At 41.1% G+C, this 9,373-nt stretch overlaps 1 protein-coding gene across 2 annotated transcripts in view; it reads left to right on the forward strand.

Annotated features, from left to right (window-relative positions):
• The first annotated feature begins 3,094 nt into the window (after positions 1 to 3,094).
• The window catches only part of STEAP4 (STEAP family member 4), a 28,147-nt gene continuing 21,868 nt past the window's right edge, over positions 3,095 to 9,373 (forward strand). For both annotated transcript variants that reach the window (XM_011996027.1, XM_011996026.1), the window contains exon 1: positions 3,095 to 3,215. The gene's annotated coding sequence lies outside the window, so the exon portion shown is untranslated. The remainder of the gene's footprint in view (positions 3,216 to 9,373) is intronic.

Consider the following 9,373-nt stretch of genomic DNA (forward strand, 5'->3'; position numbering starts at 1 on the left):
AAGTGCCTCTTAAGTTTTGCACTAATAAAGGCATTTTTTTTCCATCCTTCATATCCCAGTAATTTAATCTTCCTTTTCTAGGACTCCAGTTGCCTCTGGCAAAGAAAAGAACTTACATAACTGAAATATATCTGCCTCTCATAAAAATCACATTTCACAATTTTTTATCCACCTAATAATAATAAGTTTATAAAGCAATGATTCCGTTATTACTTGGAGGATGCATTTGAGAATATGGTTGCCCATTATGTCAACTCATAGTGGATCCAAACACCAGCTAGAAACCAGAGTGACCTGGTCCACAGACCCCAGCTTCTGCTTCTAAATGGCATGCATCGATGTAGGTACTCTCTTAACCAGATGTCAGTAAACCTGGGAATTTTATAACTCACTCCTCTGTTTATCTAGCAGTCTTCTGCATATAAAATAGCTTCCACAGGATATGTCTACATGGAGACAATGTGATGGCCATAATGTCTGGTGCCCTTAGCAACTGTATTTTACAGTAACTATTTGCTTTATATTCCATTAACAACTAACAAGTCACCATTTTGGTTGTTTCAGGCTCAGTGTGCTTATCAAGCCTCTGTGCCCATCAAGGCTTAAAACTAAATGGTAGACAAGGGTCAAGTCTCCAAAACTGTGTTGATCATCTATGAAGACTCTTAGGGACATGCAGCAGAACTTCTTCCATGGGTGCACACCCCTCTCTTGCCTATTAGTCTGCAAACTGGGAAAATCAGATGCTATAAAATCAATGAATATTTTAAGTTCTTCCCCAGCCAAAGAATACTATCGGATGAACTTTTTGCAAAATATAATAATTGGCAGTAGATTTATTAATTAATGAGTGCGATAAATATTAAGTACCAATTACACTCATGCACCACCTAACAATGTTTTGGTCAATGATGTACCGCATAGATAATAACGGTCTCATAAAATTATAATGGAGCTGAAAAATTCCTCTTGCCTAGGGACACTGTAGCTGTTGTAACATCACAGAGCAATACACTACTCACATTTGTGGTGATGCTGGTGTAAAGAAACCTACTACACTGCCAGTCATATAGAAGTATAGCACATACAATTATGTATAGTATATAATACTTGATAATGAAAATAAATGGCTATGTTACCAGCTTATGTACTTATTATATGTACTTTTAAAATTGTTTTTGAGTGTACTCCTTCTACTTGTATTTTTTTAAAAGTTAACTGTAAAACAGCCTCAGGAAGGTGTTTTAGCAGGTATTCCAGAAAAAGGCATTGCTATCACAGAAGACAGCTCCATGCATGTTACTGCCCCTGAGGACACTTCAGTAACAAAAGGCATACAGGTGGAAGACAGTGATATCGCATATCTTGATTCTGTGTAGGTCTATGCTACTATGTATGTCTGTGTCTTCATTTTTAGCAAAAAATTTAAAACTTTTAAAAACAGAATAAAGCTTATAGAATAAGGATATAAAGACAAAAACTATTTTGTACACACTATACAATATGTGTTTTAAGCTGTGTTATTATAAAACAGTCAAAAAGTTTTTTAAAACTTAAAAGTTTAAAAAGTAAAAATGTTACAGTAAGCTAAGAGTAATTTACTATTGAAGAAAAAAAATTTCTTATAATAGCATAGCCTAAATGTAGTGTTTATAAAGTCTTCAGTAGTGTGTAGTAATATCCTAGGCCTTCACACTCACTCACTCACTCACCCAGAGCAACTTCCAGTCCTGCAGGCTCCATTCATGGTAAGTGTTCCATACAGGTATACCATTTTTTATCTTTTATACCACATTTTTACTATACCATTTCTATGCTTAGATACACAAATACTTACCATTGTGTCACAACTGACTACAGTGTTCAGTACAGTAGCACACTGCACAGGTTTGTAGACTAGGAGCAATCAGCTATATACCATCTAGCCTAGGCGTGTAGTAGGTGATACCATCTAGGTTTGTGCAAGTGTACTCTATGATGTTCACACAATGACGAAATTGCTTGATGAGACATTCCTCAGAATATATTTCATAAATTGCTTAATGAGGCATTCCTCAGAATAAATTCCCATTGTTAAGTAATGCATTTTGCTAGGTGTTGTGAAGAATTCCAGACTGAAAAGACTGGGGTGTCATTCCTCAAAGACTGCAGTCCGGAACAAGAGACACACACCTGATAATAACTCTTTTGAAAGACAATAATTACTGTGCTAAAAGTATAAACTACTGTATAGAGAAAGAAAATATTAATTGCAACCAATGGCTCAGAAAAGACTTCTTGAAAGACATGGGGTCTGACCGACCCCACAAGAAGCTATGAGGAGAGCTGCAATCCAGACAAAGGGAAAGTTGACTTAACAACCCCCTTCCACGGGAGGAACAGGCCTCCCATGTAACTGGGCCTCTGGAGCTTGGCAAGCGTATACTGTGGAATTTAAGACGTATGGCTGGGTGGAGATCATTGGGAAGACTCTGGGATTTAGATTACAGAGTTTGGGAGTGTGGGGATGCTTGCCCCATAGGTCATCAGGATTATTTCAATCTTAAACAACCATGGCTGTGGTGTCTGACCTACTATATAGAAAGACACACGAATCCACTTGCATACATATCATAAGGTATCCCTATCCCTCTTTCATTTGTTTTATTTCTTTAATCTACCTAAATTAAGACCTGAAAACTCAAGATCTTCCAAGTCATGAGCCCCATAAGAACCCATGGCTTCCAGGCAGAGGGGAAAGATACCACCTTTTCTATAAACTAAGATGGCAAAAGAATTGCCTAGAAGCCTAGTCCAGGTGCTGTTTTCTCAGCTACTCAAAGAGATCCTTCTTGCTCCTTTAGGAAAGGGGGATTCCTAGACCTCTTCAAACCTCAATCACCCTGGGATGCACAGATGCCAAGTCTCGGGTGAAATCCTTAAAATCCCCGCTTCCCAGGGGTCAGCGGCACCATCAGCAGCACCACAGTATAGAAGTTCCGGTCCTTCCAGCTGCTGGGATTCTCAGCTTGAACTCTTCCAGGAAACAAGTTCCTCTCCGCTTCTCTTGCGAAATTTCGCGGACCGTCCCGCCCTTCTCTGGCTGCTTATAGCAGCCAGAGCCACAAGCCCCAGCACTGAGCTGCAGGCGCCGCGAAACTTCTCTCTACCCGCCCGGCCCGCGGCGCGCACCAGCTGCGCAGGACGCTTCCTCCTCGGAAGCGCCTGTCCCACAGGTGGGTCACTTTTCGCCACAAGGCTCCCGTCCCTTATCTGCCTCAGCTCACCTCCAGTCCCTGCTGCTAGGACCCCACTCCCCAGCCCACTAGCACTGAGGAACAGGTGCTCGCAAACTCCCCGCCGCGCCCTGGCATCCCTTTCGGGGAAAGTCACCTGAGGCTGCTCCACGATTCGGCAAGCTTCTAACTTCCTGGAGTTTAACGCTCACCCCTACCGCAGGGTGCAGAGAAGCCCATAGGGGGAAAATTGGAGGATTAGATTCTTCTCTGCATCTTACTTCTGGATTGGCGCACTCTTGGGGCGCCCATTAAAAAGCAGGCTGGAAGAATGTGGCTTTAGCAATCTCCAAGGTCTCAGATCCGAAGCTGCTTCTTGACCAGTAGCTAAAAATTTGTCCTGATACCTGCAACCACTTCCATCTTTGATCTTGATTTAAATTTCCTCATGCAATTTAAAGGTTACTTTTCTGGAGGAAGATTGTTCAGAATGTAATTTATTGTGAAGAGTAAATAAAGCCTCAGTTCTGTTTGTTTGTCCAGAGACAGAAATTTATTATTCTTTTTCCCACCTCTAGATGGTTATTTAGGAAATTTCTTTAAAAGATTGGTGTACTGAGGCTGGGCACGGTGGCTCAAACCTGTAATCCCAACACTTTGGGAGGCCGAGGCCAGTAGATCACTTGAGGTCAGGAGTGCCAGACCAGCCTGGCGAACATGGTGCAACCCAGTCTCTACTACAAATACAAAACTTAGCCAGGCGTGGTGGCAGGTGCCTGTAATCCCAGCTACTCAGGAGGCTGAGACAGGAGAATCGCTTGAACCCGGGAGGCAGAGGTTTCAGTGAGCTGAGATAGAGAATGGGAGAGGGAAGGGAGAATACTATTCCTAGTTCTATAAAAACTAGAAGCTCAATATCTCAGCCTCAGTTTCCACAGATATAAAATAAAAGGCTGGCTGTTGGGCCAGATGATCCAGAAAGTTCAACTCTAACAAGGTGAAAAGCTGTGACTAAAGATGCCTGCAAGTTTGAAATATATGGAAAATCTCCTTAATGCTACAACTATAATTCAGTGGTTACTTTTTTCATAATAATGCAGGTTCCACTTTTATAAGGAAACTCTCCAGTTGTGGGGGGAGAGTCTCTTCCCACAGGAGCATCTTCAAGTTCTACCACATTTATCATTCAGAAAATACTCTCAGCTTACAAAACCACGCTTCAGCCTTGCTATGTGAGAATGCCCTATTCCCTACAAACGGCAGTCATCTAAATGTCACTCACATGAGAGAACATTTTTTTCTGATACAGTAGGTATAATTTTATAAAATGGCACATTTATTTGAAGCAGTAACTTTTCTGAGATATGGCCTTTTACAAGGTCCCAAGTTTTTCAGAATGCTGTGATTTAGCACAATATGAGATTCGACCTACATGTATTCTACCTGCATGGCAAACACTGCCAACCCAGAAAACAGGATGAGACACTTCCTATTTATCAGGCTCCAAGGTTGTAAAGTAAATAGTACATGTGTACAGAGAAATTGGGTCATAGCACTTTTTCTATCTGGTAACATTTTACAGTTCCACTGAGGTTCACATTGTTCACATTGTTGAAGTTCACATTGTTCAGAAATCAGGTGTACAAGGCCTGGCCCCTGGCTGAAGAACAATTTCCAGACTTCTGTCTTACTAAAGCTTGCTAACTGTTGTTTAGAAGGAACTAAATAGACTTTTTCAGCTTGTTAAATTAAAAACCTTAGGCCTTGCACTATGTGTGAACAATTTTAAGAAAAATAAGTTATGGAATTTTATATTTGAAGAAACTCGGAGTGGTCACTCTGCGTTACTTTGTCTCTTGAAGGACTTCCCCTGAATCACCCTACTATTATTCTGTTATTAAAAGGTTATAAATTCTCTTTTTAAAGACTGGGTAGCTGATTCTGTTGTCACTCTCAGAAACACATTCCACTGTTTTAGGATTCTTACCATCTAGTTCTCTTCATAATTAATTTAGACATGTTTATCAAATGCTACTTAAAAATCATCTTTTTTTTGGAAAATATTGGGAAAACTGGTAAGTTGCTAGCAACACACACACACACACACACACAAGCAGCAACACAGTAGTCCTTCAAAACCTGAAGATTGGGCACTTTGCTAGGGCACTTTGTAGCTAAGTTTTCTCCGGGTTATCCTCTGAGGTCATTTGCTAGTGCCTGCAGCTACATCTACCAAGAATTCATACTATAACAATGCAGAAGAGGACAGGGATAATGACGTTTTCTGGGTGGGGTTTTGTTTGTTTGTTTGTTTGTTGTAAGTTTATGCCAGGTAATGATAATGTAAGGTTTACAGAGATAAGACCTCTGAAGTTACCTGTTTGTTCTTTTTAAATTTAAAGAGAATAGTTTATTGGTGAATTATGAAAACTTCCTGAACAGTTATATATGCTGTGTTAACTCCACTCAAGATATTTCTAATGACTTTTAGGTCATTTCCGAAGTGATTTAAATTAGCATTTATCCTTTTGTTGAAAAGAAATCAGTCCTGGAAGAAATCAAACTAAATAAATAACTAAGGAATAATTAATGCATAAAACAAAACATGCTAAGAAAACATACTTGGCCTATATACATGAACAATTTGTTCCTCCCAAATCATTAAGGAATAGAAAACAGTGGATCCTTGTGCTGTTCAAAGATCCTCTTTCAGAAATATATCCCTGCAAAAGAACATGCTATTCTACTGAAGGAAGCGTGTACACTCCAATTAACTAGGCAGGACATTGACAGCCCAATCTAAATTCTTCTCCACAATGTTCTGAAGAGTTTATTCAGTCATGTGTGGAGAGGTCTTACTGTACTGTACTTTGGCAGTCACATATTTCTATTTTGGGAGGACTTTTTTTTTTTGTGACTGAGTCTCAGTCTGTCACCCAGGCTGGAGTGCAGTGGCAGGATCTTGGCTCACTGCAACCTCCGCTCCCTGGGTTCAAGCAATTGTCCTGCCTCAGCCTCCTGAGTAGCTGGGATTATAGGTGCCCACCACCATGCCCAGCTAATTTTTGTATTTTTTGTAGAGACGGGGTTTCACCGTGTTGGCCAGGCTGGTCTCGAACTCCGGACCTCAGGTGATCCATCCGCCTTGGCCTCCCAAAGTGCTAGGATTACAGGTGTGAGCCACCGTGCCCGGCCAGACTTTTTTTTTTTTTTTAAATGTAGATTATATGATCAATCCTAACATCAGGATAAAGTTCCCTTTTCATCTTAAAAAGAAGGAAAATATGTGCAAAGAGTAATTTTGAAAAGTTAGGGCCTATAATTCTAAATAAAAAGAAGGCTAAAAGATAATTTAATAGAACTATATAGCACAGCTCTTGGAAGGTTATTAGTAGAATACAAGCTAGTCACTTTGGCCTTAGCACCCAATTTTTTTTTTTTTTTTTTAAACAGTCTCACTCCTTCACTCAGGCTGGAGTACAGTAGCACGATGTCGGCTCACTGCAACCTCCGTCTCCTGGGCTGAAGCAATTCTCCTGCCTCAGCCTCCTGAGTAGCTAGAATTACAGGCATGCACCACTAAGCCCACCTAATTTTTGCATTTTTAGTAGAGATGGGGTTTCGCCATTTTTGCCAGTCTAGTCTTGAACTCCTGACCTCAAGTGATCTGCCTGTCTTGGCCTCCCAAAATGCTGGGATTACAGGAGTGAGTGACCGTACCTGGCCAGCACCCAATATTAAAGAAAAAAAAAATGCATTAGGAACAGAGCCAGGGCTCAGAGAGCTGATGGCATTAGCACCGTGGAGCGCAGAAATAGGAAGGGATAATTAACGGTCATCGCTGATTGTTCATCTTCCATCTATACCTGCTCTTTTTACAGGGTATGAAAACAGTTTTGAGCTCAAGTTACATTGTGGCTGCAAAACTTTTGCACAGACTTTGGAAAACTTCCTTGTTCTGCTTCCCGACAGATTCAAGTCCCTCCTCGCCTGTAGGCTCCCATCCTCTCTGCACATTCCTCTGCTCTGGCCCTTACACTATGCATTGCAACAATTTGATTATATGCTTCATCTTTCCCAAGACCAAAGCTCCTTGAGGACAGGGTCCATCTCGTTTCTCACTTTATCGCTCTTAGCATGGCTATTCAATAAATCTCTGTTGAAAACAAGGCTTTGCTAATAACACTGATTTTTACTTTTGGAATATGCTTACCTTATAAACATAGTACATAATGAGTATGGATGCTACCTGCACAATGTTAATTAACAGGGTCAAAGTGCAGTGGCAAAGTCCACATTTTAACTTCCTACCATTCAGGGAGAGGCATGAGGTTGCTTTGAACTGTATAGCACATATAAAGTGAACAGTTGAAGTTAATTATAACGTTTTATTTAAAGCAGAAGAAACTGCAGGAACCTTGGTATTTCCTGATTTAGTGTCCCTATTATGTTGCTATACTGTATTGTAGTTACAAATTTATTTGTAGTGTTTTGTATTCTAATTTATTTTAAAGAGTGATATGGGGCCAAACACAGTGGCTCACGCCTGTAATCCTAGCACTGTGGGAGGCTGAGGTGGGCATATCGCCTGAGCTCAGGAGTTCAAGACCAGCCTGGCCAACGTGGAGAAACCACGTCTCCACCAAAAATACAAAAATTAGCTGGGCGTGGTGGTGCACACCTGTAGTCCCAGCTACCTGGGAGGCTGAGGTGGGAGAATAGTTTGAACCCAGGAGGCAGAGGATGGCACCACTGCACTCCAGCTGTCTGGAAAAAAGAAAAAAATGTGATATGGGGCCAGGTGCAGTGGCTCATGCCTATAATCTCAGCACTTTAGGAGGCTGAGGTGGGAGAATCACTTGAGACCAGGAATTCAAGATGAGCCTGGGCAATGGTAAGACCCCATCTCTACAAAAAATAAAAATTAAAACGTTAGCTAAGTATAGTAGTGCATACATGTAGTATCAGCTACACGGGAGGCAGCAGGCGGGAAGATCTCTTGAGCCTGGGAGGTCAAGGCTGCATGAGCAGCCATAATCATGCCACTGCACTCCTGCCTGGGTGACAAAGCAAGACCCTGTCTAAGAATGATATGCTCTTCTCCAGTACCAAAGTACTAAAGTGATTTCTTCATCCTATTCAATTCCCTGACATAAGTGGTACAAGAAATGGGAGGAGATTGAGGAGAAAGCAATTAGCAGGTTGGTAAATGGTTCATTGCAGTTAATAATGAAAGTGTGCCAGTTGCCTCTGGTTTTCATAGTTGAGATCCTAAACTGCACTTACCTTATTTTTTAGGTGTGTCTGAATAACTGTAAAATATGTGCTGGGGGTGGTGGTACACAGATGGGTCCCTGTATCTATCTCCCTTAGGGAACCAAGATTCTAAAGGTATCAGGTTTATAGCTAAAATTGTGTTGATGCCATGTGTGAGGTAGAGAGGGTCTGGAACCTCTGTTGGGGTAGGGAAACCACATGGATTCTGTTTTCATAAAAATACTTAGGAACCTTGTAAGAAGGGGAGGCCCTAAGGAAATAGATTGATGCCTAAGATTCAGCCAGGACTGGGAAAATGGTATTATCTCATTTATTTATTTGAACTGTATAGCACATATAAAGTGAATAGTTGAAATTATTATAATGTTTTATTTAAAGCAGAAGAAACTGCAGGAACCTTGGTATTTCCTGATTTAGTGTCCCTATTATGTTGCTATACTGTATTGTAGTTACAAATTTATTTGTAATATTTTGTAATATGAGCCCAATTATTTTCCCATTTTTGTGGTCACATTCCAGAGTCTTGGGGAGAAGGGTGTAAGAGGCAGGGGAAGAGCCAGTGGTATGTTGGCAAATGGCTCTCTAAGGAAAAAAAAAGTCCTGATTTGTAGCATTTGGTGATTATCATAAGGTAAAAACTCCAGGACTGATTTCAAGCTCCTAGTTGGCAAGCTGGCCATAGCCACACCACTGAAAGGCTAAGATTAAAAACCTGAAAACTAGGCCAGGCACAGTGGCTCATACCTGTAATTCTAGCACTTTGGGAGGCCGAAGGTGGGGAAGGGGGCATAGGAGACGTGGAGGGAGGGACTGATCACTTGAGGCCAGGAGTTCAAAACCAGCCTGGCCAACATGGTGAAATCCCGTCTCTACTAAAAATA

Source organism: Mandrillus leucophaeus, unplaced genomic scaffold, assembly GCF_000951045.1.
Source record: "Mandrillus leucophaeus isolate KB7577 unplaced genomic scaffold, Mleu.le_1.0 Scaffold50, whole genome shotgun sequence".
Lineage (NCBI taxonomy): Eukaryota > Metazoa > Chordata > Mammalia > Primates > Cercopithecidae > Mandrillus > Mandrillus leucophaeus.